The sequence below is a fragment of the Suricata suricatta genome, chromosome 7, assembly GCF_006229205.1.
Source record: "Suricata suricatta isolate VVHF042 chromosome 7, meerkat_22Aug2017_6uvM2_HiC, whole genome shotgun sequence".
NCBI classification, from domain to species: Eukaryota; Metazoa; Chordata; class Mammalia; order Carnivora; family Herpestidae; genus Suricata; species Suricata suricatta.
The window spans coordinates 53,766,675-53,786,751 of NC_043706.1; the positions used below are offsets into that span (position 1 = coordinate 53,766,675).

The following is a 20,077-nucleotide window of genomic DNA, read 5'->3' on the forward strand; positions in this document are numbered from 1 at the left end:
TCCTGACTTTGGCATATCTTCGTATAGCACCTGCATGCCCATATATAATTGAAGACTAAATATTTGCATTTTTTGTTAGTTTGTGGCAAAGAGAAGAAAAACAAGATTCCATTCTCACTTATCAAGAAAGATACACAATTCAGCATTAATTCAATAGAGACATGCCTTGGGAAGAAAAGGCCTTTTTGTGAGAAAAGCACAACTTAAAAAAAATCAAATACAAAAATGACTGGAGAGAGTTTACTAAACCTTTTGGGCAAATGGGTTTTGGGGCATTAGGTCTACATTTGTTTTAAAGAGGTTTATACGTTCTGAAACTGATCAATAATAATACTAAAAAACGAGGGTGTTATAAAACTGAATTTTACAGTACAGCACCACCACTCTGTGAATAAAGATTAATGTGTTTGAAAATAAAGATAAAGGGGATAGTGAAAACTCTGAAAAATATTAGATATTAGATGTATTAGATCTAAATTTATTAGATAAATTTCAAATTTCCCCATAAGATTCCACATTATTTTTACTTATTGTCAGTGGAAAAACATTTTTACAGGTCTTGCTTTGTCAAATATAATTTTGTAGCGATTTTGTATTCCTACACCTGAGCTAATGCTTTCCCCCAAATAGTTCTTTCAACCATGTACACCTTTGTGGGTCACTACACAATTAAAAACACTCAGTAGTAAGGGTGCCTGAATGGCTCAGCTGGTTGAGCATCCGACTTTAGCTAAGGTCATGATCTCACTGTTTGTGGGTTTGAGCCCCATGTTGCGCTCTGTGCTGACAGCTCAAAGCCTGGAGCCTGCTTCAGATTCTTTGTCTCCCTCTCTCTCTGCTTCTCCCCCACTCATACTCTGTCTCTCTCTGTCTCAAAAATGAGCATTAAAAAAATTTATAAACACTCAGTTGGGAATTTGAAAATGAACTCCTATAACTCAAAGGGATAGCAAAATTATGTATTGATATAATGGTCTTATAGAGAACAAGATGGACTCACTCATGTCAAACAGGGACCTATGTCAATCAATGATGCAGACAGCTATGGGTACTGCAGCTATGAAGTATCACCAGACCAGCATTAGCCAACACTGATTACACGCAGAAGCACAGGAGGTCTGCAGGGGCCCAAGAATGGTTAAATTCCTTTAAAAAGGGAGGATTTTTATAGCAAACTATCAGACTCTTCAACCATGACCCCTCTATGTCTGACCACTTAAAAAAGCAGCTGCTGCCGAAGGCTTTGCCCAGTTGATCTCTGAACAGAACTGAGATCCTTTGCTGCTTGAACGTAATAAGCAGTAAGTGCCCAGAGCTGGACCCAATTGAGGCCCTATCTCATCTGTGCCCACAGACTGACTCTGTGTTCGGTTTGTTAACTTTCTAATCCTGTGTATCTTGTTTGTTGTGTGACTTGTCTTGTGCTCTGGTCTGTGTGCTGTGTAAGAAGCCAAGTTAATCACATGGTGAAATGTCACTGAATTTGGAATCCTGAACGTGCTTCATAATTATGTTAACCTTGCTTTATGACTGAAATAAAGCTGACATTGTGGAAACATACAACTTGTGTGTGCCTTCATCGTATGTTCATGACAAGTCTATAAAATGAGACAGTGACTGAAAATTTCATTTATTTTTACTTTCTTACTCCTGTCTTTTGAATTAGTTGTTAAACATTATACTGAGCTGATAAGAAATCAGACTAGTAGAAAGAAAGTAGATATGTACATATTTTAAACACCTGTTTATTTCCAAATTTTACAGATGTATGATAGGGGTTGATAACTGAGGATCATACTTGTACCAAAGTTGATTTCAGGAGTGAAAGAAAGAGCAAAAATACAGGTGAAGGACTGCTTTCTGGTAAAGGCCTCCAGCTCCGACTATTGAAGGTCCCAGTGTTGTCTGCAGTGACCAGGACTGTCTTTGGAGAAAGTGCCTAGAACCAAACCAGAGGTACATATTGAGAGAGCCTTCTTGGAAAATTTCTCACATACAGTAAAGGTTATATTATGGCAACAATATGGTATATACTTACAGAGCAGAGTAAATTCTGAACTAATGCCTGAAATGTAGAAGTGCAGAATAGGTACTGATGGAGTGGGTTTTCTGTTTTAAGGGTCCTTGGACGTTGGGCAAGAGAATAGAGTGGCCAGGAGTCAATGGCAAGAGGGATGAGCAGGGAATGGGTTTCATCACAGCACTAAAAGGAAAGCGCTGGGACCTATGTATGGGGGATATAAGCTGCCAAGAATGACATCTTGGAGTCTGGTGCATGTGTCTAGGGCTGAGTTGAGTACTGCATCCTTGTGTCAGGATTCTGCCTATACTACCTATTGGTCTCTGTGGCTTAATGAGAGGCATTATTGCTTTAGAAACAGATTATTTTAAATTGGGAGCTCAAGTCATATCTTTCCCTTTCTTTGATGAACATTTGACTATTTCCAAAGAAGTAAAACTTTATCCAAGGTTAGGAGGTAGAAGAAAGAAAAAGAGATAAAGACAGCATTTCACATAGAAGAGATACATCGGTAATTTTTAGGAATCAGAAATATAGTACCATTTTTTGGGAAATATTCTTTCAATAATAATTTTAAATATTTCCTACATGCCAATATTTTGGTAGGTATTAGAGCAATAAAGATGAATAGGACATGTTTCTGACCATTAGTAACTTATATTCTAATAGAGAATAGAGACAAATAAGTAAAAAATGACAACACAGTATTTTCTGATGGATTTGCCGGAGGTACACTGAGAGCGGAGGTATACTTCACCCAAATCAGGAACAAGGGGGAAGGGTCAAAATATATTTTCAATACAGTGGTGGCTGAGCCAAATTTAATAATATATGTGCTCATGACTTTGTGTAAAAGGCTGTCTGTTGAGTTTTGACAATATATCAGTGGCAAAGGTAAGTTAGTATTGGGCTTTACATGGTCATAGTTAATTTTGATTTGATAGAAATGGAATATAATTTAAGATTTCAAGCTGGGGGGCGCCTGGGTGGCTCAGTCGGTTAAGCGTCCAGCTTTGGCTCAGGTCATGATCTCACAGTTCGTGGGTTTGAGCCCTGCATCAGGCTCTGTGCTCACAGTTAGCTCAGAGCCTGGAGCCTGCTTCAGATTCTGTATCTCCCTCTCTCACTAACCCTCCCCTGTTCGCGCTCTCTCTGTGTCTCTCAAAAATAAATAAAAAACATAAAAAAAATTCTAAAAAAAATTTCAAGCTGGGAGCAACAATATGATGAAAATGGTTCTGAAGCTTTCTGTCAGGGCAATCAGGTGAAAGGGGAGTGGAGGCAGGGAGGTAAGCAATGCCAACCACTCGTGTGTGAAGCAATGGAGACCTCACTGTAGGATGGTGGTTGTGGGGGATAGCACAAATTGTCAGAATGTGAAACTGGATTCTGAGTTTATTTCAAATGTTTCTTCCTCAAGAATGGACATTGGCTGAAACTGGAAAGCCATATATCAAACAGCAGGAGCACGCAACCGATAACTGGTCTGAAAACTATGAAACTCTCTGAAGATGTAAATACAGGATTTGAAAGAGACATGGGAATAGATTAAATGGAGAAGGTAAAAGTTGGTTGCCAGATATAGGCATAGTGTCCGTGCCTATATATTCCTCTAACATAGCTGGTGTTGTTTTTTCAGCTTTATGAAAACGTTCTGAAAGAAAATGGGAATGACTGTGTTTGTGAAAAGATTGGCACCAGATAACTTGAGGATGGCCAGTAGAAATGTGCACGTTGAGGGGTTCCTGAGTGGCTCAGTCAGCTAAGTGTCTGACTTTAGCTAAAGTCATGATCTTGTGGTTCATGAATTTGAGCCCCCCATCGGATTCTGTGCTGGCAGCTGGGAGCCTGGAGCCTGTTTCAGATTCTGTGTCTCCCTCTCTCTCTGCCCCTCCCCGGCTCGTGTTCTGTCTCTTTCTGTTTCAAAAATAAATACCCTCCCCCCCCAAAAAAGGAAATGTGCAAGTCGAAATAAAGTTTAATATACCTGGTAATTAGTAAATATTATTTGAATACTAAATGATCTTCAGCGAAAAAAGTGTGTTATGTGGCACTTAGAATGGACCTACTATGAGAATTAAATCCTCTCAAAATAATTTATCATGATAAATATGGAAAAATAGAGGAAGGAAATACTTAATGAGCACTTGTGTTATTCCAGACATTGTGCTAGGTACATTATTAGAACAAAATATTTCTTAAATTAGAATTGTACAAAGTGCAGCGCACCTGGGTGGCGCAGTCATTTAAACATCTGACTCTTGATTTTAGCTCAAGTCATGATCTCATGGCAACTGAGTCTTCTGCTGTTGGGCTCCTTGCTAGGTGTAGAGCCTGCTTAATTCTGTCTCTCTGCCCTTCTCCCACTTGCTCTCTCTCTCTCTCTCCCTGTCTCTCTAAAATTTAAAAAAAAATTAAAAAAAAATATTTACATATTGCATTTTATCATTTTAGTTAGAAAATTTGATGGAATAATATTAGTTCTTCCTTAAGAAGCTTATAGGGACACCTGGGTGGCTCAGTCGTTTGAGCATCTGACTTCGGCTCAGGTCATGATCTCAATCTCACTGCTGGTGAGTCTGAGCCCCCTGTTGGGCTCTGTGCTGACAGCTCAGAGCCTGGTGCCTGCTTCAGTTCTTCCCTTGCTCTTTCTCTGCCCCTCCCTTGTTCACACTCTGTCTGTCAAAAATAAATAAACATTAAAAAATTAAAAAGAAGAAAGTTATAACATAAACAATTTTGAAAAATAGTTTGGATACAAAAAGTAAATATTCAGATTCAACTAAAAATGTTTAGGCAATTGATTGCAAAAGGCATATTCCTGATTATACATACTTTCTTCCTTTGTTTATATGTCATTATATTTGTTGGTGCCTATGCTTTCGGGTCAGTCCCTACGAGGGCGGCAAATGTTGATCTCCGGGTTGGTAGAAGCTTCATTCTGACAGGGCCATTTTTCTTAGGGATGGATTGCATCAAATTCATCACTGACACAAGAAAATTAACAAAGCAGATATCTTACAGATCTCAACTTGAAAAAATGATCTCCATATACGAAGGGCAGCATGCACTTTCACGAATATAAATGAAAACCAATATTCTCTTTCTTTAAACATTCAGATTTATCTGAGTTATCTTTTTTGAAGTATTCATGATTTGAGGTGTAAAAAAAATGAACTGAGTAAAAGCCTACTTAGAACAAAATAAATTACCCTTTGATATCCAGTGTAGCAACCTAGTATTTGAGAAAAACAGAACTTCACAAAAGCTTAATATATTCAGAATTTGATAAAGTGTGACCCATTTACTGAAGCAGAAAATACACCACAGGTTTTTCAGTGGTTCTTTTTTTCTTTCAAAAGCAGATAAATCATATTTATCAGAGAAATAAAGAACTGCTTTTAGACTTATTGAGGAGAAAATTGAGAAAGAAACAGAGATGGGAAAAACAACGACAACAAGATTTTGACTCAGAAAGATAGTTCACAAATAAAATGTATTGGGTTTCAAAGCAATGTGAGAATATGGGAAATATTTAATGAATTTATGTAAAAGAAACCACTGGTTGACTGTAGATTTCTTCAAGCTCTTTAGATGCTGTTAGGATATTGAACAGTTTACAGAAGCCACATGTTCATGTTGCCATTTTCATAGGAAATTTCTGAGATTCTTATTGTCAGGATTTTATATATACTGGAAAAAGGATACAAAACTTGTACTCTGATTTATGTATTCTAAGTACTCATTTCAGTGATAGCACTTTTTATATTTTTCTGCATGTACCGGTTTAATTTTCAATTCCTTGAAAATGGGGAGCTCCATCTTCTTTACCCTCACATACCTAGTTACTTGTACTGTGTCTAACACAAATCAGCTGGATCAACAAATGTTTGTTGGCTGTAAGATTGAAGAAACAAATATGGGAGCCATGGGCATTTAATTTATAAAAGAGTATATATTAACACATAGAATGGGATATTTTTTATTAATCAAGCACTTAAAATAGATGAATATGATCACTGATTATGTTTAAAAGAACTTACATAAAAGAAAACTCATTTCATTTATATCACTTAACAATTTTATAAAACACTGAAAAAGCATATCATTGCAATTACTATTACTTCAACAATTTCAAATGGTGAACATTATGATGACAAGCTAGAAGAATGACGGAGAGATTTCACTTTTCAATCATATTTTTAGATTTTTTTTGGATCATTCAGATTTTTTTTGTTTTAGATTCATACTTTAAGTCAAAGTCATAAGTGGGACTAAAACTGAGTTTTCTAACAATGTAGGTAAATTTTAAATTATGCAGAAGGATTAAAAAAGTCTTTTTCTCAAAAAAAAATCTTTTAGATGCAGTCTCTTTATTCACTGATAGTTAACTCCCAGTGGCCTGATGGTACAGATCAGAAATGGCTAGAATGAGTTGGGTCCACAGAGCTGCAGATGAAATTAGGAAAAAAAAGTTGGAAATCACTTTTGGGATCCTTGAAAACCATTTCCAGTCTAAAGCCACAGGGCAGAAGTGATCAATAATGGCGACCATCTGGCCCATTTATTACTTTTAATGAACACAGTCACAACTCACTAAAAGCATCTTGTAAGACTGGGAGGGATTACAATCTCTGGTGGCTGACAGAAATAGAGCCTTTGATGAAACTTGGAGGGAGTAGCATTGCTCCCCACCAACTTCGCTCCCCCTCATCTTTACAACTTGGTGCTGTTTTACTCAGAAAAATATGTCAGTTTGGTACAGACTACAAGCAGTTGATCAGCAACTATTGGCAAAATTCTCCCCATGATTCTTAATGCAGTTTATTTTAGGAAAGCATCCTCAAACTGTGGATCCATTTCAAATATGTAAAGCCTAATAAATGTAGGAATAAAGACTTCATGAAAAAATGGGCAGTGAGCCGGTTTCATCATTTTATTAATATTCAGTAAGATCATTTCCATCTCGGCAGTCACTGCCCGAGTTCAAGTAAGCATTAATTTGTATCTAATAAAGTGCCATTGATACTGAGGATCCTTATAAATTGCTTTTGATAAATGAGCAACATCTGGATTATTGCCTCAGTCTCTTAACTTGTCTCACTTATTCAAGTTTCTTCCAGTTATTACCTATTTTATATCTAACTGCCAAGAAAAACAAAACAAAACAAAAAAACCTCTCTTCAATTTCCACCAATATTTAATTTCCTGCTTATGAGAGTCAAGTTTGCTTATTCAAAATTCTTGTGCCTGAGATTAAATTTTTTCCACTGATTTTCCTGGATACTTATTTCTTTCTATTCAGTTAATCTCTTATTGAATCTATATTTTTTAAAATGTACATTTTAATTTTTTTGGTGTTATAATCTCAAATATGGTAAGTTTAAGAATTTCTAAAATGAAAATACTCGCCTGTTGGCAGATAAAGACTAGAAGGTCTCTGTGATTGCAGGAAGTGTCCCTTTCTTGGATCTAAGTCAGTGGTGACTTGGGCAAGGATGGAAGGGGTGTGGGGGTTCAGGGGGAGGGATGACTCACTGGGCCTTTCTCTTTGTTGCTTCCTTTACTCCCTCTTTGCAATACCATATCGTCTGAACACAAGAGCTTTTACTGTTCAAAGAGATAGTAAATATTTTCATAACAAGTGAACAGTGTAGTTATGAATCAAGAGTAATATTGAGTATATATTTTAACCCTTTAGATGGGGTTTTCTGAGGTTCTAGTATCACAGTTGCATGCCACATGGAATTGAATTATGTCTTGTCTTAATATTTCATGTTCCAAGTGGGGATGTGAAGATAAACTTAGATCAAAACTCTCTAAAGTCATGAGAGGAATGAGCAGACTTTCAAAAGTCTGGTTGTGTGGTGTGAACCTTAATGTGGATAAATATTAACTTCAGGGGTTGGAATTTTAAAAAATTGGTTTAATATTTATTAATTTTTGAGAGAGAGACAGAGTGCAAACAGTGAGAGACAGAGAAAGAGGAATACACAGAATCCAAAGCAGGCTCCAGGCTCCAAGCTGTCAACACAGAGCCCAATGTGGGGCCCAAAATCACTAACCTTGAGATCATGGCCTAAGCTGAAGTCGGACACCCAAATGACTAAGCCATTCAGGAGCCCCAATAGGCTTTGGAGTTTTAATTGAGTACTTTTCATCAGCAAGAGTATTTAAATGCCTATTTTCATTCATAGTTTCTACGTCACTAGAGAGTTATTTTTGAGAATAGTATCATCTTTGTCTTTATACTCTTCAACATCAGCCACAACTTTCCACTTCATGAATCCCAGAGAATCTGGGCACATCTGCCAATCAGCTTTGTCATGAAGTGTCAAGTCTATAATGAAAAAACAATTTCAACAATAATTTATGAGATCAAATATAGAAGCAAGCTATTGAATTTACTTCTTCACTTGTTTTTTCTCTCTCGTCCCATGTTGAGAAATACATCTCCCACAAATACATTCTCCAATTTCTGCTAAATTATGTCCTTAACTGAGTCCACACCTAAAATGGACTTTCTCATTTGCCCGAATCATTCTGCTCAGAACTGCCATTTTAACATTTCCAAATGATGGTTTATTCATTTCTCTTATATTTTCCAATGACATCCCTACAAAATGAAAAAGAATCTTTTTATTTCATATAATCAAGGACCTCCATGATTTGATTGCTTTTTACTTGCTCAATTTTTCTGTATTAACCGCCTGCTGAACACTGACTGCTACATGTGGTGCTGGAACATAATTTATACTTATCTACTTGGCTTTTCATCTCCAGTTTGGCCACTTTCTCACTATCTTTTCTACTCCTGAAAAGCTCTCTTCTCCTCAGCCTACTTCTACCAGCTACCCAGCCTTCTATGAACTGTCCTGAATTTCCCCAACTGCAAGTTTTCTTCATTAGCAACATGCACATAAGATTTTCCATCTAGTACAGAGGTTTAAAACTACAGATGAGTTTTCACTCAGTCTTTAGATATGGGCTATATCTGGACATGTTTTTGATTGTCACTAGTGAGAAGGTGCTATTAGGTCTAGTGGGGAGAAATCAGGGATGCTGCTAAACATCCTACAATACAGGACAGCTCTCCACCACTAAAAATGATCGGGCTCAAAATGCCAATTGCGCTATTGTTGAAAAACCTTAACTTAATCCAGTTTGATACCACTTTCAATCCTGCTTATAATTTTACTTCAATACGTTTATGTTTGGTTATGTGTATTAAGATCTAAGCCTCTGGAATAGCAGGACAACACCTAATGCAGAATTTTATTTCTTCAGAAGTCTAGCACAAACTCTGGCATATATGGGCACTCAAAACTATTTTAAAATCTATGTGATACAGAATACCTAGAATCCGCATACAAGAAGAAAATACTTACCAATCAGGCTACATTAAGTTCAATATATACTTTCTTTAAAAGCTTTGAAAATTCACCTGTCTCTCGAGGCTCTTTTAATGATGAAAATCAATTGGCATTATGCTAGTAAAGAGAGAATATATGGGTCAGTATATATTTATTATTGATAAGCAAATACAAAGACATATTACAAACTTTACTGTATTTTCACAGTAGATGAAAAATGTAGAGTCTGAGGTTTTCAGGGCTACTAGATCTATCCTTAATGGTTATCTTCTATTTCTCCCATAGTAGATTTGTTGAGCTGTTGTTGTTACTGTTGTATACTATGCCACAAATAATTAATCCTTGTTTCATAAGGTCTCTCAGCTGCTGGGAAGTATGTGTTGGTTAAATTGGCTCCAATTTGTTTATATTTCTCTAAATAGTGCATCTAGCTGTTGGGCAAAATAAAACATTAAATTATTTTGCCAACTTGCTATAAATATTTAAAAATGATTGCTATCGGAATACATAAACAGTTTTTTTAAGCTTCCTTATGAAATAAGCTGATGCATTTTGCTTACTAATGGAATATCTATGTTTACATCATGTCCAACAGTCTCCAATATATAGAAAACTGAGTGGAGTTCATGGTTCCCTGTTCTCTGTTCTAGAGGACATGTTCAAGCAATCTGCCTGCCATTCAAGATCTTCCCAAATCTGCCCCCTACTTACCTATGTCTCTTTCAAAATGTCCTGCTTCAGATAAATCATTTCATTTATAATCTCTTGAATGCTATTTCTTCCTTCCTCCACCTCTAAGGTTTGCTCTTTTTTTTCTGTCCCCTCAAGTTTTTCAATCATAGGATGAGTTTCTCTTTTTAGCTCTCTTATGCCTCTTGAATTGCTGGCCATTCTAAAGCATACATGTCACTTGCCAACTTCCCTAAAAAGAATCCATTTATCTTCTAAATCATGCCTCTGCCTTTAAAACACAGTATCTTATACAACTTAATTAGCTTCTACTGACATGTTGTTGCCATTATATCTGTACATTATTATTTTTCCTTTTCCTTCAGATTGTAAAGTCCTAGCAATAGTGGCCATGATTTACAGACATCTTTGAATCATACTCAGCACTAGTATATACTGTGTTTTGTATTAGAAGTAGAAAAATAGTGTGGCAACCTGGCTATAAAATATGAAATGAAATTTGTTTTTCCAATAAATAAATGTCAAGGATAAATGAAGGGAGGACTGTTACAGACATAATAATTAAAAGTGGTGTCTAAATTATGTTTGGATATTGATTTGACCAAACTAACTACAAAGGAACATCTTTGACATAGTTGGAAAAATGTGCATATAGAATAGGTAATAGATGAGCTTAAGGTTCTATGATATGACAGTAGTGTATTCGTTGTGTCAGAAATAGATTTTAATAGTTAGAAATGTGGGGCACCTCGGTGGCTCAGTTGGTTGGTTAAGTGTCTGACTCTTGGTTTTGGTTCAGGTCATGATCTCACAGTTCGTGAGATCAAGCCCCATGTGGGGCTCTATAATGACAGTGCAGAGCCTGATTGGGATCCTCTCTCTTCCTCTCTCTCTGCCCTCCACTGCTTGTGCATATGCTCTCTCTCTCAAAATAAATTAATAAACAAATAAAATAAAATAAAATATTCTAATAAAAAGTACTAGGGATTATAAAAGAGTTGGCATCAATTGGCAAAATATTGATAATTACTGAAGCAGAGTGAAGGCTACATAGTGTTCATTATACTTTATCACTCTAGCTCAGTGTAAATTTAAATATTTCCACTGAAAGTTCAAAAATATAGATATGGTGCCATAAGAAAATCATAGGAGAGCAATCTTTCAGTCATTTTTTATATTTACTCTAAGGGACTTCAGTGACTTGGATAAAATTTCATTTTACAATGTTTAACCCAATATTTAGGAGCCAATTCAACATGTGGAAACACTGTACTAGTTGCACAATTTCCTACTCCTGTGGATGGGCCAGACGACTATGGGGAGCTTAGTGAGTCAGTCTGGAGTTTTACTCTTCCCTAAGGACCCCCTTTTTATTGTTCATAACTGTCTGGCTTGAAGGACATTAGTGTCAACATAATAGCCAGCTGCTGCCCCCAGATGACCTACTCTGAGAATAACCAACAGCCTGTAAAAAGCAAAGAATAAATTTTTGTCTTTGCTAGCTGAACTGGATCCACTCATCCTTAATGTCATGGAAGAGAAATGATACAAAGAAAAATTTCTGTAACAGACATGCCAGGGATCAGGTAAGTTGATAGAGAAGCTGTGGATATTACCAAGTAGCAAATGCTATAGGAAGATGGCAAAGACAGAACACAGATGAATTTGTGATTTGAATACTAGACTTACTATTGTCAAGTCTTTCTCTCATACTCATCCTTGTTTTTCCCTCTTTGTTGCCAGTCTCCTAGACAAGTTCCTCTTTACAACTCCTTCAGGTGATGACCAAAGCTGCTAAACTTGATTATCTCCAAAAGCATGCCCAAACCACCCCCAAAAGCATAAAATCTAAGTGAGAATCTTGCACTTGATAAAGAAACACAGCTTCCAAAGAAGTCCTTCATCCTCCTGGGTTTCAGTCACCAACATGTCTTTCTTTGTGTTGGCAGCTGTGCGCCTCCATTTTCCTGTGGGTTACTTCATCATCTTTCCTGATGGTCTTTTTGCTTCTAATCTTTTCGTCTTCAGCACATACTCTCAGATGGTTCTAGTTTAGGCTTCCTAAATATGGCACTTATACCACATGTTCAAAAGCTTGCAGTGGCTGACATTGCTATCACAAGGTCCATTTCTGTTCACTCAGCATTTCAGGCCTCACAAATGTGTCTGGAGTCTACTTCTAAGCACTTAAAACTGTAAATCAACAGAACTAATTGCATTTCCCTGAAAATACTCTACTTTTGGCTTTCCACTCTTTCATTTATTAATGTTGTACTTATTTAAAGACTCTCTTTCTATGTATTTCTGCTTGAGACCCTCCAATTCTTTCATTTCCTATAGAACTTTAGTCTTTCTTGTCTCTGTCAGAATCCATCTCTTTCTGTTTCTACAGCTCTTCATGTGTATCTTTCTTGGACTATTTCTTCTCACTGGTATTGCAACATTGTATGAGCTTCATTTTCCCAATCAACCCTAAGATTTTTTTTAATGTTTATTTATTTTTGAGAGAGAGAGCGAGACAGTGCCCGAGAGCATGAGTAGGGAAGGGGTAGAGAGAGAGGGAGACACAAAATAGAAGCAGGCTCCAGGCTCGGAGCTGTTAGTATGGAGCCCAATATGGGGCTCAAACTCATGAACGGTGATAACATGACCTGAGCCAAAGTCAGGCGCTTAACTGACTAAGCCAACCAAGTGCGCCTCCCTCACCCCCCCACCCCAATCTACCCTAAGATTTTAAGAACACAACTTACTCGTTTCACTTTTGTATTCTTAGTCTCTGGCACAGTGCTCCTGTGCTTAGGATATGGTTAGTAAATATTGGTTAAAGGGCTGGTAGAAGGAATACTAAAAATTCTATTTAAAGATAGAGGTCAAGACAATGCAGTGTTTCCACAAGTTTAAGCATTAAGGTGTTTAAATTCTAATTATTAAATAAATTATTGCCATTTATTTGAGGCTATCCCAGGCATTAGGCTAAGTGCAACTTTACATTGTTACATTTACTTCTCTCAATTTAATAGCTTGCTAGATGAGAAATTTGAGACTTGGAGAGATTAAGTAACTTATCTATTCACAGTCTGTCTGATTCAAAACCAAGTCTGCTTGAAGTCAAACCTAGTCACTTTTCTATTATTATGTCTGGGACTTCCTAGGGCTTAACAGATATAACTCAAAGGATGCCTTAATAGATTAAAGAAAAAGAAAGACTCCTATAGAAGATACTCCCTTTACCCATCCCATATTTCAATAACAGAAGCTTTTCTTTTCTTTTTCTTTTTTTTTTGCAGTGAAGTTTTTTATTTTTATCTGAAAGGAGGGACATACACTTTTCATTTTCATTAATTCCTTTATTAACAATTGTCTTATATACTTAAAGATTTCACATATTTAATTTGTTTGGAGGTATGTAAATATATAACCCTTCACACAATGTAACTAGTTGCATTTGCTTCCCCACAGCAGGCATATCATCAGCCCAGGTGTCTGTTTAAACAATACCATCAAATTCTAACATATATATTCTAATCCACTTTCATATTGTTCTCAGAATCAAATTCTAAGTCTTGCAAGAAAATCGATTTCATTACTTGACAGTCTCAATTTCAATTTGCTACAAATTGTATAGTTTTAATTCTTTGCAGAAATTCTTCAATTCTAAAAGGATGAGGACCATCATGAGGATACTTAAGATGTGTTTTTAAATTTTAATTTAATTTTATTCATATTTTTAATTTTTATTTTAAAACTTTTTGAAAAAAAATATTTATGAGAGAGAGACAGTACACAAGCAAGGGAGGGGCAGAGAGAGAGGGAGACACAGAATCTGAAGCAGGCACCAGGCTCTGAGCTGTCAGCATGTGACCTGAGCCAAAGTTAGATGCTCAATCAACTCAGCTACACAGGTACCCCAAGATGTGGTTTTTTAAAAAAGCCAATTCTCAAAAGGAATTTAAAAAATTATATGGGTGATGCATGGCTCCTCATGATAGCCACTTAAAAGATAAACTATTTAAATGTGTAAATTCTGGTGTGTGTGTGTGTGTGTGTGTGTGTGTATGTTCTGATCTGTATACCTATAGACATATATGTGTTTTACACACACACACACACACACACACTCACACATATATATAGTAGTTGAAAAACATTCCCTCGTTAGAACTTATATCAATTAACTACTGTTGTGTATCAGACATTTGAAAATTTTAAAAAGTTATTTCTTCCAAGGATGAAGGAGACAGGAAAGATTTCTTGAAGGAAATGTATTTGAATTTGAGTAAGTAGACCATGGAGCTCTGGCATGGGAGATGGATAGCCTTAGGATTTGGTAAAGCATTTGTCGGAATGCAGGTGTATGTGGAAGGGATTGGTGGTGAGATGGGTGGTCAGATGTGTTGGGAAAACTACCACGTCTCCCTGGAGGCTGATGAAGCATAGTAGTATATTAAAGGCTCAGAAACATTAGTCGGGGGGAAAAAACGTTCAGCTTTGTTTCCAACTCATGTGATAACAGCTCACCCTTACCTTCTCTATACAACCTCAGATAACACCCCCATTTCCCATGTAAACAGAACTGCCTTTTAGGCTGATAATTATGATTGTAGTAGCATCCCTTATATTTCTTCCAGTAAACACACATTTTGTGTGTGTGTGCTTTTAACTGCTTAACATCTACAAGTTGTATAATAATGGAAAATTATTTAATCTCTCTGAGTTCCAGTCTCCTTATTTGTAAAACAGAAACAGTATAACAGCTATTCTTAAGGTGGCTGAGAGGATGAAATGAGTCAGGCGCTGAAAAGTGCTTGGAACCATGTTCAGTTGCTCAGTAATGGCATCATCTTGTCGATTCCCTAGCCCCACAAGAAAGCCTCCATGTTTCCGCACAGTGGCAATCTTTCCTTTTGGTAGTTTCCAGGTACGGAAATGTTATGTAAATGAGCACATAGTGCTATAAATAGAGGTATGTTTTTCCATAATGAACACGAAATAAACTCTCAGAGCAGCATGTGCATTACAATAGTTTGTGTTTAAAGAGCCTTTCTAGATTTAAACAAGTAGGTAGGGCCAAAAATAAAAAAAACACACACATTTCTCACCTCTAAAGGACCATTTATTATATTAGAAAAATTTTATATGGGCATTATTTTTGGTATACAAATGTAGAACACTTGGGAATTATAGAAAGATGCCTCAATACATATTATTGATCTGTCCATTATTAAGAAGATCATCATTCTGGTTTCTTGAAATTAAAAGTTGTGAAGACTTTGTAATTTGGCTTTTGTATATGTTCAAAAAAGTCCCTGAGGTTTCTTGGAAACCACAATACCATCTTCACCTTCTAGAAAAACACACTTCATCACTTATGCAATCAGAAAGATTTATTAGTATTTGGACTCTTTTGTATGTAACTTTTATCAGGAAAAAGTAGAAAATGAGTATATATATGGTGTGTATTCAAATGCACAACCTCTAATCTTCATAACCTCTACTGTTATAGATCTCAGGATAAAATAAGTCCCTGAGAAATGGCTGTGAAAGCATTCTATAAGTGCTAAAACCTTATGAAAAAATGTTTACTGGGGGCGATAATAATAAATTGGTTCATGGGTTTTTCATACTTAGGTCTATAATTTTACTTATTTTATATCTCAAAGGAGGTACCAACCTCAGTCAGTGTTTTCACCAACAGATATCAAGAAGTCAATAAAACATAATGTTTATGTAAGTTAATATGTAATTATCTACAGTTATATATAACATAGATAATTACATAAGTTAAATACTGAGTTCTCAAACATTTGCTAACCATTTCTCCCTGACATAGAAATTGGTTCAGGTCCATTTTTAGTTGTGACACACAGCATTTAAAAAAATCATTTATAAGACTCACTTTTTAAATTTTGAAGTCAGGGTGCTCTTCATAATCAATATCCAAAAAATTGATGATTATTTATCTTTTATACTGAAAAACTTTCATTAATCGTGTCTTACAACTGAATCTGCTTCACAGTTCAGGAAGTAGAGGATGTTGTACCACCACGTGTCAAAGACCTTTTGTGAAGATAAAGACATATCACTCAGCCTCCATCATCTTTAATGCATTTGGCTGTGACGTGTGATTAGTTAGTTTTTGTTTTCACAGACCAAATTGTGAACGATGTTCATGTATCTTAGTAAAAAATATGTGGAAGCAACGATCTAATGCAGCCATTGCATTCTGGGACCAGCCTTGCCCCTCTGAGAATCAAAAGCTATGGCACTGAAATCACAAAAAGGGGTTCCAGTTACGAGTAGAGAATTATAGGTGACTCATATTCAGATCTTATACAAATCGGCCTAACATGCCAATTTTTCTTTATATTACATTTCATGTAAAGAAGCAAAACCAAATTAGTATAATGATATTGTAAAGTATACTTTAAAAAAGCTGTCTGTATTATGCCATCTTGAGTTTTTGTGAAGTTAACTGCCTTTCTAATTACTTAAAATATTGTCATGTTATTCCATTATCTCTGCATACAGTTCCGATGGTACAGCATATGTGAGCCCATGTCCCAATGTCTTTATGTAGGGTAGGAGTGGAATCTGACTTTGTAATGAGAAAGAGGAGTGGCCGACAATACCATCACCATGGAAACAAAGGATGTCCTAGTGTCCCCCACACTTGAAGTCCTCTGCCACCACATTATCAGCACTACCCTTTCCTGTACCCATTTTAATACAGCCAGATTGTACAATTCATTCATTTGTTCTGTCAGTCAGAAAGTCTGTATTTTGCACTTTCTGTCCGGTGGTGTGGTAGATCCTCGGAATTTAGAGATGAACACACTTTCTGCCTCAAGGACAGCCTCATGTGGAGACAGACAAATACTAACCAAGAATATGTGGTGTAACAATAACATAGAAAGACCACAGGAGCAGAGAAGAGGGTGGTCATCCTAACACAGCTTGCCTTGATGGGGGAAGAGACGGGATTTGGTCCTAAAGGAGCCAGTGTCTGGCCTGATCGATAGAATAGGAGTGGGAGTTAACCAAGTGGTTGTATTTGCATGCTTTTCCTCTTTACTAGATCTCACATTCTGAAATTTCAGATTTAGTCCTGAACTCTCCTGTTTTATTTCTGTACACTCATCTTGAAGTAGTGCCATTGACTTGGGGCCTTAATGCCATCTCTATGTTAATTATTTCCAAGGAGACATCTGAGGGGACATCTTTCCTTGGAACCTTAGAAGTGTTCAAGGGATTTTGTGGCTGACCAAGGAAAAAGATGTGACCACAAGGTGGCAGTAGCACTCACAAATTTTATTGGGAGCTGCTTTGATAAGTGCTTTGTGAAAGTCCCTCACAGCAAGGGTCTGTATGGTGACGCTGGCCCAGGTCTGCTACTCAGATGGGCAGGAGGACAGAGGAAGTCCTGAGAGGGGGCTTCTGGGTGTGGGCAGTGTGCCTCAGCAGCCTGACAATCTTTGGGTCAGAGAGCTCAGAAGGGCAGCCTGGGTTTGGTCTCCATGGCCCGGACTCATCTAGGGCTAGAAGAATGGAGTGAGATTTTATAGGGAAATGCAAAACAGGAAGGCTCTAAATGGCTAAAAAAAATGCTTGTTTGGCCTATTTTAAAAATAAACGAATGTGTAAAAATTTGATTTTGTCTCTGGTGGGCCTTTGAGCTAATGGGTCTTAGCCTGCAGTGAAGAAATAAATGACCTAAGGGCCATCTCTGGCTCATTTATATAACAGCTTCATATCAATATAATCAAATGCTTATTTAACATCTCCATTGGGGTGTTATGAAGGTATCATGGAATTGACCCAATCAAGATGGAACTCCTGGTACTTCTTCAGTTTTTCCTTTCCAGTTAATGGAGCTATCAGGCAGATTTGAAGCAGAAAGCTAAGAGTCATACATAGTTCCTCTCTTTCCAATCTCATTCATCAAGTTTTGTCATTTCTACCTCCTAAGCATCTCTCACAATTTAGTTCTCTACATCTCCATTGCCAACTCTCCAGTCTAAGCTAGAGATCTCTCTTTCTTGGATTACTCTAATAATCTGCTAGGTCATCTTCCTATTTCACTGATATCCCCTTTCCATGAATTCTCCATACAGCAAGCAGAGTTATTTTGAAACATAGACCCGGCTTGTTTACAGACCTGTTAGCAGCAGCGTCCGGTTCCACGTGGAGAACGTCCCAATCTGAAAATCCCGCGTGGCCTCACTTATACTGGCCCTCCTAGCTCTTGTCACACCGTTCCTTCCCATTGCTCGCCAGTGTCCAGTGACAGACCCACGGATTAGGGCACATTCTTTTTCACACCAGGACCTCTGTACTGCTGTTCTTTCTGCGTAAAATATGCTCCTTTCCCAGCAATTTGAATGGCTGTTGCCTTTTCTTCCTTCAGGTGTTGCTTAAATGTCACTTCCTCAGCAAGGTCTCCTGTAATTGGCTTAACATGGCTCTCGCTCTGCCCTCTACCCACCTTCATTGTTCAACCTCAAGCTCTCCATTTATTTCTGGGGCAACAATGATCTCGGTTTGTAATTGAGATATGACGTGGTTTGTTTATTGCTTCAAACCCTCTCTGAGGCTCCAGGCTTCGTGACAACAGATACGTTGTCTTGTTCACTGCTTTTTTGTTTGCTTTTTAAAAGAAATCTAGTTTCTCATATAGTGGTTGGCACATAATAGAAACTAAATAAATAGTTGTTAATTGAAATACATTTCATACTTTCAGAAATAACAAATGAGCAGAGAAAGGTGCAGTCAAGTGGAGAAGGATTTTTCCTCTTTTTTTTAAGAGCTAAAGGTGGTATTGTATTATGTTATATACTTAACATGGAAAATTTAATGCCTTTCTTGCTGAGGTAAAGGAATTCAAACAACCACAGGGAATATGAATTGCCTTTAAACGAACAAGTTTGAAAATCATTGGAGTAAATCACCTGTGATTCCTTAACAAGGCTGGGGGTGGGGTTTTTGTTTTTTTTGGTTGCTTGTTTTGATTTTTGCTATTTGGCTGGGGGCATTAGAAAGTAGATTGTGATGGCTATTCTCCAAATTGTTTAGAACAAGAAAGGTGAAACAAGAGTAATCTTCATCATTTGGTATTTAAAAAGTATATGAAGGTGCATTTTCTATCAGCAAGAATTAAAGAAAAACTGTGCAAGAGGACATAACGACACCTTAAGAATTCTTTCTACCGTGCCATTTTACATTCCTAGGGCACCAATGGCTAGCCTCCCTTTTATACTTACTGTTACTTATATGTACATTCTCTTTATATCCTTAGTCTTCCTGGGAATTCATCCATTCTGCATTAGAAGTAAACCTGTCTTAATTTGGAACTGGTCACAAAACCAGTACTACAAAGACTAAGATTATGATTAGTAAGCATTTACTGAGTGTTTTTACTATGTGCCAGGCATTATGCTAAGGGCTTTACATGTCCTAACTTCTTTAATCCAGTAAGTAGCCCTATGAGTTAGGTACTATTCTAATCTCCATTTCACAGATGAGGGAACAGGAACAAAGCAAGCTTACCTGCTTGCCTGTGATCTCATCGTTAGGAAACAGTGGAACCAGGACTTGAAATCAGGCAGTCCGGTTCACTGTCCTTCATGTCAATCACCATATCCTACTGCTTACTCTTGAAATTATGTCCTGCTCTTTCTTTTTAATCAGAAATTTAGGGAGGGGAATGGGGTGCACAGAGTATCAATATATCCTTAAGATATCAGGATTGTGCTCATAGAGAAGAGAAGGCTGCAGCAGTACATGTAGCAATGTCCAATTCATTTTTGCTACTGTATTTGGAAATTGTTAACTGTTTACTGAAATATTTGTGTTTACTAGTGGTTAGTACCAACAGTGAACAACAAAGACTTTCTTGTCTTCCTCTTTCTTCTTTCCAGATAAAAACAAACTGAGAAGTCTGGAGGCTCTTTCTGGGAGGAGACATTGTTGCAAGTCTGTGAAATTTTGAAGGAGAGAG

General features: G+C 37.0%; 1 long non-coding RNA gene across 1 annotated transcript; it reads right to left on the reverse strand.

Annotated features, from left to right (window-relative positions):
- Window positions 1-1,729: 1,729 nt before the first annotated feature.
- LOC115296118 lies at window positions 1,730-18,838 on the reverse strand. Its single transcript, XR_003910737.1, has 3 exons — window positions 18,239-18,838; window positions 9,409-9,510; window positions 1,730-1,939 (listed from the first exon to the last, which is right to left on the reverse strand). It is a non-coding gene; the product is annotated as an uncharacterized LOC115296118 (long non-coding RNA).
- Between the last annotated feature and the right edge of the window lie 1,239 nt (window positions 18,839-20,077).